Consider the following 12792-nt stretch of genomic DNA (forward strand, 5'->3'; position numbering starts at 1 on the left):
AATAGCAGCTGCGGCAGTAAAACTGCAGTAGTGTAGTGGTGGCAGCAGCGGCTGTAGTAGTACGACGGTGGCAGCGGCCACAAATCTACAAAAAAAAATCTACGAAATTCCTTTGTAAAGTAGATCACCCAATCAAGTTGGGGTGACGAAATTAAACAAGCAATTTGGTCTACATAATCCACCACGAGTCCTCTTTATCAAATATGATACACCAACATTACACATACCAAATTTTCATAAGGACAACACTAACTTGAGATAATCATCAAAATTCCAATAATAAGATAAGAAAATATTTCAATAATTTTTCTTGTACAATATAAATGAATGTAGATAAAGTTCCTATGTCTTTGAACACTTGTTATCAGAAAAGAGATTAAGGTTGAATCAAGCTAGTGTAAGAAAATAAGTGAAAAGCAAATACGAACTCTGCTGCAAGCACTCCACCACTCTGGTGATACCCTGTGGGGAATAACTGACACCTGCCAACACAATCAATCACGCGAATTACTAACACTGTAACTCAAAGAAATATCGTTACCTTTCAAATAAACTACAGGTGCGAACATTGCTTCTTACAATTTCAGGGAGGTTGGAATCTCTTATTGTTGTAGGTATCCCTGTTGCTACTGTGCTTCCCTTGCTATTTGAGGTGCATGCGTCTTGATTCTCTTCTCGCACAATGTTGTCAGATGGTACCTGACAATCCAACAGGAAAAAGACGCATACTAAGAGCTTGCAAACACATTTACTCAACCTTGAGACTGCCAGTAAGATCAGATCTTCAGCTGATAACAAGTGCGCTTTATCGTGCACCATGTTTACAATGGTAAGAGGTTGATTCTTTTTAAGAGCATGTTTAGTCAAATTTTGTAGATACTTCAGTTGTCGCATCCAAGATGAATACTATTCACGTTGAGCTTCTGGCTTGCAATCCAGTGGATTGTTGGTAACACCTGCCTCGAGGTTACTTTGACTTCTATCAGTGTCAACTCCCTGCATTGGAGGCATTCCCTCGGCAAAAGTATACCAAACTCCATACAAACATGAAAATGCAGACGCAACTCAAATAAAATGCATAAAGAAATTGTCAATGTTACCAAGAAATATGGTAGCGGTGTTTGGAGATGGATCACTCTGGGATATCTAAGTTATCCTGATTATTTTAGGAAACGTTCCATAACCGATGCTTGTTTTTGGATGGAGAGTTGCTTCTTTATTACAGCTTCTTCCTTCTCTTTTCGATGATGTTCCCTTTCAGCTTCCTCCTACTTTCTCTTAAGTTGTTTCCTCATTTCCGATTCTTCTTTTTCACGACGTTTTTCATCTCTCTCAACCTCTTGTTGCAATAGCTTCTTTTCCTTCTCCTGCATCAGGGTAAATGGTGTTTAAGTCATTGAATGAAAGTGTAGAGACCCACTAACAAGTAAATAATCTCAAAGATAGCATAACATCTACAAGGGACTAGACAATAACTAAAGTGAAAGCACAGTTTGGATACGGGGGGGGGGGGGGGGGGGGGGGGGGGGGGGGACCCAATGAAGCCTTCCACACAAAAGAAGGTAACAAGCATGAATGCAAATAGAAAACCACAGCAATATGTTGTTAGTCTCATATATAAACAGTTAATTTGGTTCCTATGGAAAGGACAAGCATTTTTTCTACAAGTAGAAAGCATACACAGCTGCGGGTCGACAACAAAAGCTAAGTTTCTTCAAATTCCCTGATTTCTTGGCTATTGATACCATCTGTCCACCTCTTCCCTCTTCCCAGGATACATCATAAGTACTCGTCTAACAAAGAGCACAACAACCCCTCCCCCTCACCTAAGTACAAACATACAGAAACATAATTAATCACAATCTGGACACAGAACGATGCTACCCAGAATTGAACTGTTGAAGTTAATTTGGCTGTACTCCTTCAGAAATTTCCCACTAATCCTGTTCTTATTCTTTCTCTACAAATGGCTACACAAAAAATCTTCTCCTTGTAAAAACTTACCTCCCTCTCCTCCAAGGCTTCCAATTATAGGTAACCTTCATCAGCTAGGAACTTACCCTCACCGCTCTCTCCAATCACTGTCTGTAAGGTATGGGGACCTAAATACCTAATGCAGATAAATCTAGGGAAAGCACCAGTCCTCATCGTCTCCTCTGCTAAAGCAGCTTGCGAGATCATGAAAACCCATGATTTAACCTTTTGCAATAGGCCAATATCAAAGACTGGGAACAAGCTTCTCTACAATGGTAAGGACGAGGCAGCAGCTCCGTATGGAGAGTATTGGAGGTAGATGAAGAGTATTTGTGTGCTTCAGCTCTTATAGTGGCGGATCTTGACCCGATTTCTTAGGGGGGCCGAACGGAAAATAATTCTATGTCGTATGTCGTAAAATTCTAGCCGATACAAATACCAATTTTTTTTTTGGTAATTGCAAATAGCAAGTTTAAATATAATATTATTATTACTATCATCTATCATAGTACTACTTCCTCCGTTCCGCAATAGATACATCGTTTCTCTTTTAGACACTATTCATTAACTAACTTTGACAATTATTCTTTCACATTATGTAAAAACAAACGTAGTCAAGAGTGATCTTGTTAAATTCGTATTAATGTGAGGATTCCAAATATCAATTTTTCATAATTTTTACCCACACCCAATTAGAGATATTAATGTTCAAAGAAGCATGTTGGGATACGTGAAAAAGGAAATGATGAATCTATTGCGAAACGGAGGTAGTATTAAATACTCCCTGTTAACTATAGTTTAAAAAATAATATTTAGTTCTATTTTTTTCTATTTTTTACAATTTCGTAGTAAATTAAATTACCGATAACAAAAACACTCTCGATTAACCATTTTTCCTAGAATAAATATAAAATATTATGTAAATAAAAACATTTTCCTATTTTTATTTCACTTTCTATCATTTTCTCTTTTTCTATAGCTTCTTCTACGAGTAGTCTATGAGACTATGAACCTCTTTCCCTATTTTTCTTGTCTTTTTCCTTTTGTTTTAGAAGACATAAGTTTCTTGTCTCTTTCTCTCTTCTTTCCCAATACTTTCATGTGGTCCCTTACCCAAATTTACTGCTTTTACAATAAAGAAATCTGGCCTGGCTAGCAAATTGTTTTGTGTTACACTCGTCTCTTCAGTTGGCCAAGCTTTTTGGGGGGGCCAATACTATTTATTGGGCCCTTATCTTACTAAATTCCTTTGATATAATTTGGTTTGGGCTAAATTTTAGGGGGGGCCAGGCCCTTGCAGGCCAGACTGAAGCTCTACCCCTGAGCTCTTAAGCAACACAAGGGTGCGGTGTTTTCGTAGTGTGATTCAATATGAGCAGAATCTCATAGAACTTGAAGACATGATACTAGAAAGCACAGATCAATATTCGTACCAGTTAAAAAACCTAGACCATTGAGGCTTCGACATATATAATCATCAAGTATCATCAAAATTTGCAGTATATTTGAGAAATTCCAACTTAATAATTTTGGAATCCTCTCACATTCTCAACTATATGATTCTAGAAATTCTAACATACTCATGAGAACAAAAATTGACTCATAGCCTATTAATTAAGAGAAAACTATAAGACTGAAATTCATCATATCAATAAGAACCGGTTGCTCAATTTGATATAGAAAAATGACTGGTTGCTTTAATATTCAAGTCATGATGATTAGCAATAAGAACCGGGATTGTGGCATAGATGGAAAAGAAGTAAAACATTTACAGGTACACTAAGAATAATTCATAATATGTAAAAATTGTTATGCAATATCCAGATGCTCCAAAGACTTTTTATCAAAAAGCTTCAACTCAAACTGAACATTATACACCTAAAAATGTAAAAATAATCTATGAAAATCTAATTGTACCATCAACCTGATTGAGGCCACAACTGAAACAATACCTGAAGAAAGTTTCCAAGCTCTTTTAAATATCTCCATCATCACTTACATAACATCAAATTTAATAATTCCCCTATCCAAAGTTATTGAGTAACACTACACAGTAGTTTGTTATGAACTTTGACTGCCACTTAATCTACACATCATGTTATCCCGAATTTCTTAAATTAGTGACCACAGAGCGAATCCCCTCTACATCACTACCTCAAGACTCTTTATACACCCAAAAAAATATAATCCATACGAGTGTAAGGTGAATTTAAAAAATTAAAGCTACCCTTAAATCAAAATACAACCGAAATATCAAAGAAAATCCGAAAAAATTAAAGCCATAAATATTGAAATGAAGAAATAAAAGAAAGAAAAACCTCCAAGCTCTTGTTCAGCACAGTGTAGCATGCACTGAAATCCATGGTGGCTTAAGTAAGAAAGCGGCACCACATGTCTTGTCTTATTAGCCTGATCACCTACATACACTGGGATGTGGCCCTTTTGGAACTGCTGCTACGTTTTGAATTTATTTTAATTCTAGTTTTATCATCATTTTCTTCCTTGGATGAGTGTGTGGCACCTATTAGTTTGATTGTTGATACGCTACCCTATGCTTCATAACTCATTTTGATGACAGCCAACCTCTATCATAAGTCAACTTCAGCGACATAAGGAATGAGACCAACAAAGTACCAATAAGTAAAACTGTAAAACACTCAAAATATATATAAGATTTTGTTTTAGTTATTGTGTCTAACATGCCCAGTAGATATGGAAACACACGTTAAGTCGGATTTGGGTTGGGGAATCTCCTGTTTGGCTAATTTAGTTTGAAGTTGGAAATGGTTCAAACTTCAAAATTATTTGGATTATACAAGTGGGTTAAGAGTTTCTTTTCACTTTTGTTATAACTATACTTTATGAAAGTTCTCCAGTTTGATAGTTTGGCTACCCCAAAATTCCACTTCAACAATCTGATCATGTAATAACAGTTTCACTTTAATGATTTTTGAGTGTAATTTGTATTTTATTTTTTTAAAAGAACCTATGTGACCTTTGATCGTAGAAATAGTTTCACTTAAATGACCTCAGATTATAGAAACAGTTTTACTTCGGTGACGTCAGATTGTAGAAACTGTTTCACTTCATGACCTCAGATTGTAGGAACAGTTCACTTCAGTGACCTTAGATTTTTAGGCTTACTTTTGTTATCTTGTTTTTCTTATTTTCTGTATGAGTGGACTGAGTTTTCCCGCAGTAGCTATATACCTATAGATGGAGAATGTCATCTCATTGTTTATTGAACTGGCTCATTGCAAGTAAACATGAGGACCGAAATGGTAATTAAGGATTTTGGCTCCTTTTACTTAGTTTGTTGTCTGACTGTTGCATATTGAATTAACTTTGACAATATGCTAAAAATATACAGTTTTAGAACTACTTGTGTGTCAATGCCAGTCCACTAATACTCTATATTATACTTCTTCTAACCTTGTAATCCGAATACATAACTTAGATTCAGATAACAGCTACCACTACACTGCAACGGTGGAAGCAGCAGCTGCAACAGCTACACTGCAACTGTGGAAGCAGCAGCTGCAACAGCTACACTGCAACTACACTACCACTAGCTTCACTGAGACTCTTTATCTTATACAAGCTGATTTTGTCTTGGTTATATCCATCTTAATTGCTTGTCTTTTATTCGATTAAAATAGTTTGATTAATGTACCAACTAACATACCACAATCATCAAACAAAATTAGTGAACCGAAGCAAAAAAAAATTAAAATAAACAACACAAGCCCCAAGTTCTGTAAAAGTAGTTCGATTAACATACCAATTAACATGCCACAACCATCAATCAAAATCAGTGAAGTAAAGAAAAAAAAATAAAATAAAACTACTCCTATAATAAACAACACATAACCCAAGTTCTGTAAAAATAGTTCGATTCAAGCTATTTATCAATTAAATTCAATTTCAATTTAGAAAATTAAATAAAATTCAGAACTTAATTAAATTAGCCCAAATTAAATTTAGAAAGGGGAAATTTGAGTAAACAAACCTAAGCAAGTTCAAATGCTTCCTCTTTCCGCTTCAATTTCGAATCAATGCTGAACCTTCTATTTGAGGGATTCACTGGGTACCGCAAATCCGTCATTCTGCAAATTGAGGGCTTGAATTGGAGGGTGTTGCCGGCGGCGGATATTGAGCACGAACAAGAAAACTCGAGCAGAGGCTGGCGAATTCAAGGAGCGGCGAGGAAGAGGAAATATTTAATTTTACCGGAGAGTGAGAGTTGCGGTGGCCGGCAAAGGAGAAAATGATGAATACCGGCGAATGAGCGTTGTGGTGGCTGGCAAAGGAGCAAATCAACGATGAAGAGGGAGATTATCGGCGGTGAGACATGCCAAGAACCGAGCAGAAATTTGAGATTCAGATTTAGGGTTGTGTTTGTTTCCTGGGGATTTGCGATTGAGGATGATAGCCAAACTGATAGAAATTATGACTGAGCTTGTGAAGAGGAGAGAGGAATATTTGTCCTGTGGTTTTGGGGATTATTTGGCACATTAAAAGGCTATGGATTTAGTTTAATTTAATTAATTAGTAACGACTTTATTTATACCAGCTACTATTAACTAATCCTAGTCGAATTTTGATTATTATTTATGTTAATTAGTAACCGAATTGTAGTTACCATTAAGAAGTCCGAGTAGAATTTAGATTATTTTTTATAACTGGCATAATAAGGGTTAGTTACGAATAAACAATTTAGTAACTGGCTATTTCGAAGCCCATTACTACTAATGTGGCTGATAGATTTTTGTGCTATTATTTACAACGGATATTTCATGAAATGCCCTCGAGTTTTTCCATAATTCACCAAACGCCCATCAAGTTTCAATAATTCATAAAATACCCCTCACAATTCGTACAAATACCCAACATACCCTTACTAATAACGGAACGTTAGTCTGCCGTTAGCCAAGTTTTCTATTCACCCAAATGCCCCTATTCTGAAACTTATTTCACCAAATGCCCCTATTGTGAAACTTATTTCACCAAATGCCCCAAACTTAAGTATAGCTATTTTGATGTTTCAGCGACTAGTTTTTGTGTTTGAAAGGTAGCTATTGGTCACGGTTGACTATAAAAGCCCCTTTGCTGAATGGTTCTTGTAAGTTAGATGTTATTTTGCTTTGCTTTGCTAATTTCATAAGATTTTTGTCATGAGTTTTCTTTCAAAATCATCATCCAAACCCAATGAGTCCACATATACTAGAGTACCTACCAATTTTTGTCATTGTGGTAGGAAATTTGTCATTCGAAGTTTTGATACAACACTCAATCCACAAAGGTTGTACTACAAGTGTGATCCTTGAAACAATCTAAGATGGTGAAAGGGAGTAGTTGAGCAAAAAAACAAGGGGCAACAACACGAAGGACAATGCGGGGGAAGCTTAGGAGAAGGAGAAAGTATTGAAAACAGGCGAAACAGTAAGATGCAAGAAGAATTGAAGCAAATGAAGAAGAAGCTAAAACAACAACAAAAAGTAGGCAAAGTTGTAATACAAATGGGGATATTGATGTTTGTAATTTTACTGTTTGTAATCATGAAGTAAACACAAGTAATGAGAAACAAATTCACATTTCATAAATAATTGATGTTGCATAATCTGCACAAAATACCAAACTGGGAAGCATTTCTGTTTTTAGCTTCACTTACAAAACATCTTTGCACCAACTACATTTAATGTTATTTTCTACTCAATGAATATGTGCAAGATCAAAACAGATGTGCAAAAAACTACCCCAAAAAGCATTAACAGCTATCCAGAAGAGCTTGTGGACACCACTTCAACCTCCATTCCTACCACAATAACAAAATTTGTTAGGTACCCTAATATATGTGGACTCATTGGGTGTGGAAGATGATTTTGAAAGAAAACTCATGACACAAATCTTATGAAATTAGCAAAGTAAAGTAAAATAACATCTAAAATACAAGAACCATTCAGCAAAGGGGTTTTTATAGCCAACCATGACCAAGAACCACTTTTCAAACACAAAAACTAGTTGTCGGAACATCAGAATAGCTATATTTAAATTTGGGGCATTTGGTAAAATAAGTTTCCTACTAGGGGCATTTGGTGAAATAAGTTTCAGAATAGGGGCATTTGGGTGAATTGGAAACTTGGCTAACGGCGGACTAACGGCCCGTTATTAGTAAGGGTATGTTGGGTATTTGTACGAATTGTGAGGGGTATTTTATGAATTATTGAAACTTGATGGGCGTTTGGTGAATTATGGCAAAACTCGAGGGCATTTCATGAAATTTCCGTATTTACAATGACATATTTAGATGCCAGTTACTAATAGTGTTTTTGTAACTGAACTTATCTCAGCCAGTTACTAATAGGGGGTTACTAATAGCACTTTTTCTACTAGTGCTTTATTGTTAGCCATGTTGAACCTCGTCTGAAGGAGCCTTTTTTGTTCAACCCACACTAATCCGAACCTAGGGAGGGGAATACACCATGACAATAAAATGGACAAGAATAAGGAACTAATCAAGTGAAAATAGCTACACATCAAGGGCCATTCCGAAAAGAAAGAATCCAAGAATACTGTGAAGCAGCCGGTCAAGCCAAAAGTTCAAAAAACTGAAATGAGAAGAGTAAACATTGATGAAGTCCTGCCAAGATCAAGCAAGGTTAAACACTAAGTCCAGTTGTCATTTAACTAAGGGTATAATGGGGAATTTTTGAGCCTTAACCATTTTTTCCACCAGAAACTTAACCACGTTACAACCCCGGAAAAGCCCTCCTTGAGGTGAAATAATAAACATAAGTCTTTCTTTAATCGCAAAAGAAGAGAAATCCCCACTCTGGAATACCTGAAAACCGAGCACCAGTTACTCGGTAGTAAGAAGTTAATGAAGTTTGCAAATTAACTAGAAAAACGTGAACATAAATCGAATCCTGTGAAAAAACACGCGTACCAACCGCCTAGCGCTAGAAATTACCAGCGCTTACCATGTAAGCGCTAGTAAATTTTAGCGCATACAAGATGTGCGCTGGATCTTTTACAGAAAATCCGAACACTTGGGGGGTACATCCGTGCACATCCGATTATTTTAATGCAATTTCGCGCAAATCAAGGTGAATTTATAATAAAAAGAATACTCAGAAAAAAAACCAGAACTGCGTAAGGCCTGATTCCTACCTGGATACATATGCAACCCGTAAAGGCGCGACCACTTTAGTCCCAATTCCTTATGGACGTCTATTATGAACGAATCAAACTCAGCCCACTCCGGCTAAAAGTGACTAAATCCATAACATTCAACTTAAGTCATCAAATGCAAAAGTGCTAAAAGTCTTGTTAATTAGGCACATGATTCTATTATTAACCTAATTACTTTGCCAAAAATAGAAGCAACTCGCCTCTTTAGGCACAACTTCCAAAAGGAAGCATCTACTTTCTAAAATAACTTGTTTCCTGCCATTCAAATACATAATTTCCTTAAATAAAAGACGCCTCTATGTCTTCTTAAACATTGACAACAAAAACTAAGTAAGACAATCAAACCTCTTTTATAAACAACAAACCATAGCACTTACTATCCTTATCATCCCTTGACATCTCTTCATATAAGAATGTCCTTCACCTTCTTGAACTTTGAGCATCAAAACTTCATCCTGAATCGAGCAACCGATATTTCTTACAAGTAATCTGCAAGCACTACAGCCAACAACCCAAGTAAAAGATTCCGAATCCGATACAATGAAAAAGAGACTGTTTGATTTTAGACTATGCTGAACCATGTGACCGCACTGTCAAATGACTTCCTTGAACATTCTCAAATGTGTTTTTAAATAAGGACCCTACCTCTTCCCTTATGTTTTTAAAATCTCATGTTAATTGGATATATCTTCTATCTTAGTCAGCCTGTTCATTCCCTTGTTAAGCAATTGAGTCTGGATGCACCTTCCCATGTCTAGTTCAAAAGAGACAAAAACGTTACTCTGCCTTATACTGGAAGCTAGCTTAGCCAACACGTCCAGTCTCTTCCTTAACAAGTGAAGGAACATACAAGAATTTCCCATTGCGAATAATTTGGCATTAAATCCGCAAGTTTTAACTGATATCTTTCCACAGACTTAAAATTACTAAAGCTGTAAAATAGACGTTGTTGACCTTAAAACTAAACTGTGCATGCTGTCATTTTATGTCTGTTTCTTCAAGTACAGGTTGGAGCCTTAATCTGGCTAAAAAGAGTCATTCGAGCTTTGGTCCGGGCAAACTTCAACTTATTGACCACCTTGACCATGGCTCCGTCGCTTAACACGACACCTACAAAGGAAAACGACAAGTAGAAATTACTACTCATTCTTTGAACATACCTTGCATTAAACGAGTATGCTTCAAACGGCTCAGGCCCTATTGGTAGCCAGATGATTTATGTTCATCCTGGGTATCATGAACATGCAAGACATATGCCAAGAATCATAGCACAAAGCCAATCCCGTAGCTATGCTTGGGGGCTTGGATAAAGCACCTCAAAGCTGTTCCAAACGTCGATTTTATCGCAAATTCTCGATGCTAATGCTATACATATGTCATAGGGAGCAAATCCTAGTGTACAATTGCATGAAAAAAGACTTAATTTCCTAATCCCTTACCTCAGCTCTAAGCAAATGTTAACTACTTAGAACTTGAAACTTGCTCCAGACTAATAGGGTAATAAACATCGCGAGTTCATGAGAACTCCGATCACCCAGCTGCATCGAACATGCGAAATAATCACTCTCCACATATCCGTTCGTACAGTTCAACCGTTGCTGCAGATATCCGCCATAAGAAACTTTCTACCACAAAAGAAGAAAGCAAAGGTAAACACTCGAGGCTGAAGCCTCCGAATTCCTCAACAAAAACAGGGCACACGCGGAAAATCCTTTCCGCAAACCCCAAATACCCATGAGGGTTACCCCTCGTGACACTGCATATTACAGACACTCTTCGCATCTACAACATGTGTAACACCCTAATAATTCCTTGCTTTTATAAAATAATTTCCGACTTAAAACACAGGAATTACCAAGATATTACCGCCACCGTGATAACGGCTAAGGCTATTTACCAGAATTACGCAGCGTAATTAACTAACTTTCAAAACATAATAAATAAATAGTTAATGGTCATTAAAACAAATTGGAACAGCTGAGGCCCACGTTCAAAGTATTAAACCATTTGAAATCCATTAACTGAAAATAGTAGTCATGACTTTAAATAAAAATAGAGTTTATAAATTACGGAAGAATAAAACTCTCAACTCGAATCCCATGATAACTTCTCCCGCAAGTTATCTCTACAAACCTGCTTTATTGAAAATCTACTCCCCAACAACGCAAATGCAATTGATGGATCATCATAGAGTCATTAAGGCAAAGGCCATGACCAGAAGACATGAAGCACGAAGTCAGCAAAAGCTGAGTACGAACAAGCTAGAATAACATTCTATCCTAACATGCTTCACTCGACAAATTAAATAATCCACATGCAAAAGTCATATAATAAACAATTAAACATGGAGACAAGACTCGACACATGACACGACTCTTGAATCACAGTTTAATAAAAAGATAGCTTCGAACGGGTAAAGTAAAGTATCCTCAAAAGGAAAGAAAAGGGTGATGGGAGCCCACCATACACCAAATAATAATAAGTCGGACTCCTACCGACAGTCGGAACCTACCGACGGAATTCCAATGCACAACGGCCTAAAAAGAAAGAATGAAACAACGTCTTGTATCATTCAAGGAGTACAAGTTTTCCGGCAAGACTCCCCCCATTGTTCATACTCAAGGTATATACGTTCCAAAAGTTTTGAAGCTCTTTTGGGTTACGCTTTACGTTAATTAATATATTATGTTCAAGGCGACTCAAGACTCTACTCAAGACACAACATACAAACAATTGAACAATTACACAATTCAACGATGACTCTTCAATATTTTACTTCTTTAGGACTTGTGATCAATCATAGACTCAAGTGAAATTACTCCCATTGTTCCTTCTCAAAAACACTGTTTGAGATAACCCGACATTGCCTATTAACAAGCGGGGTGTGCCCTTAGCACGAATTGTCCTTAATTCAATTCACATAGACTCTCAAACATATTCTACCCCTTAGTAGAATATATATTGCTCACTGGCAATATTCGACAGGCCCAATATATATGCTAGACATTCCGTACTATAGCATAATAACAATAACTTGCATGCGCACTATTCATACATGCAAACCAACTTGAACAATATGCTTGACATAATTCAACGATTATAAAAGTCCATAACATGATAGTTCAATAGAATCTACAAAGCATAATTCAATTCATAACATGCTCGTTCACATAGATTCAACAATAATAATAATAACATGCTCGTTATTTATATCAAACATGAATTCATAATAGCATATTCATTCCCAATCATCAAACATGAATTTCCAACATATAGGTTCACATGATTCGCATTCAATACACTTCATAAAGTCCTCAAGGGATGGGTGGTCACCCTAGTCTTGTGCGTACCTGGAATACCTAAGTACGGGGGCCACTGTGCGAATCACGACTCACTAGAAATCAACTCCTATAAACAAAACAAGAGAACTAAATTATTATCCATGTTTACTAAATTTCCAACAACTATTTAAGATTCTAAAACTCTTAGTTTAATTAGAAATCATTCATTAGTTGGTAATTTAATAGTCTCAAATAGTCAACTCAAGTCCTAACATAAAAACATTGACCTTTTTTTTTAGCTTTAAAACCCTTAAAATCGACTTTTTAAAGCTTATAAACAATCTGA

General features: G+C 36.4%; 1 long non-coding RNA gene across 2 annotated transcripts; it reads right to left on the minus strand.

The window, feature by feature from the left end:
- Window positions 1–253: 253 nt before the first annotated feature.
- Window positions 254–6488, minus strand: LOC110794929 (uncharacterized). Of its 2 annotated transcripts, XR_002535154.2 has the most exons (4): window positions 5984–6488; window positions 1101–1367; window positions 580–996; window positions 254–482 (listed from the first exon to the last, which is right to left on the minus strand). It is a non-coding gene; the product is annotated as an uncharacterized lncRNA (long non-coding RNA). The 2 variants fall into 2 exon arrangements; XR_002535153.2 differs by having other exon boundaries at window positions 580–1367; window positions 5984–6487.
- Window positions 6489–12792: the final 6304 nt, after the last annotated feature.

The sequence above is a fragment of the Spinacia oleracea genome, chromosome 4, assembly GCF_020520425.1.
Source record: "Spinacia oleracea cultivar Varoflay chromosome 4, BTI_SOV_V1, whole genome shotgun sequence".
Taxonomy (NCBI): domain Eukaryota; kingdom Viridiplantae; phylum Streptophyta; class Magnoliopsida; order Caryophyllales; family Amaranthaceae; genus Spinacia; species Spinacia oleracea.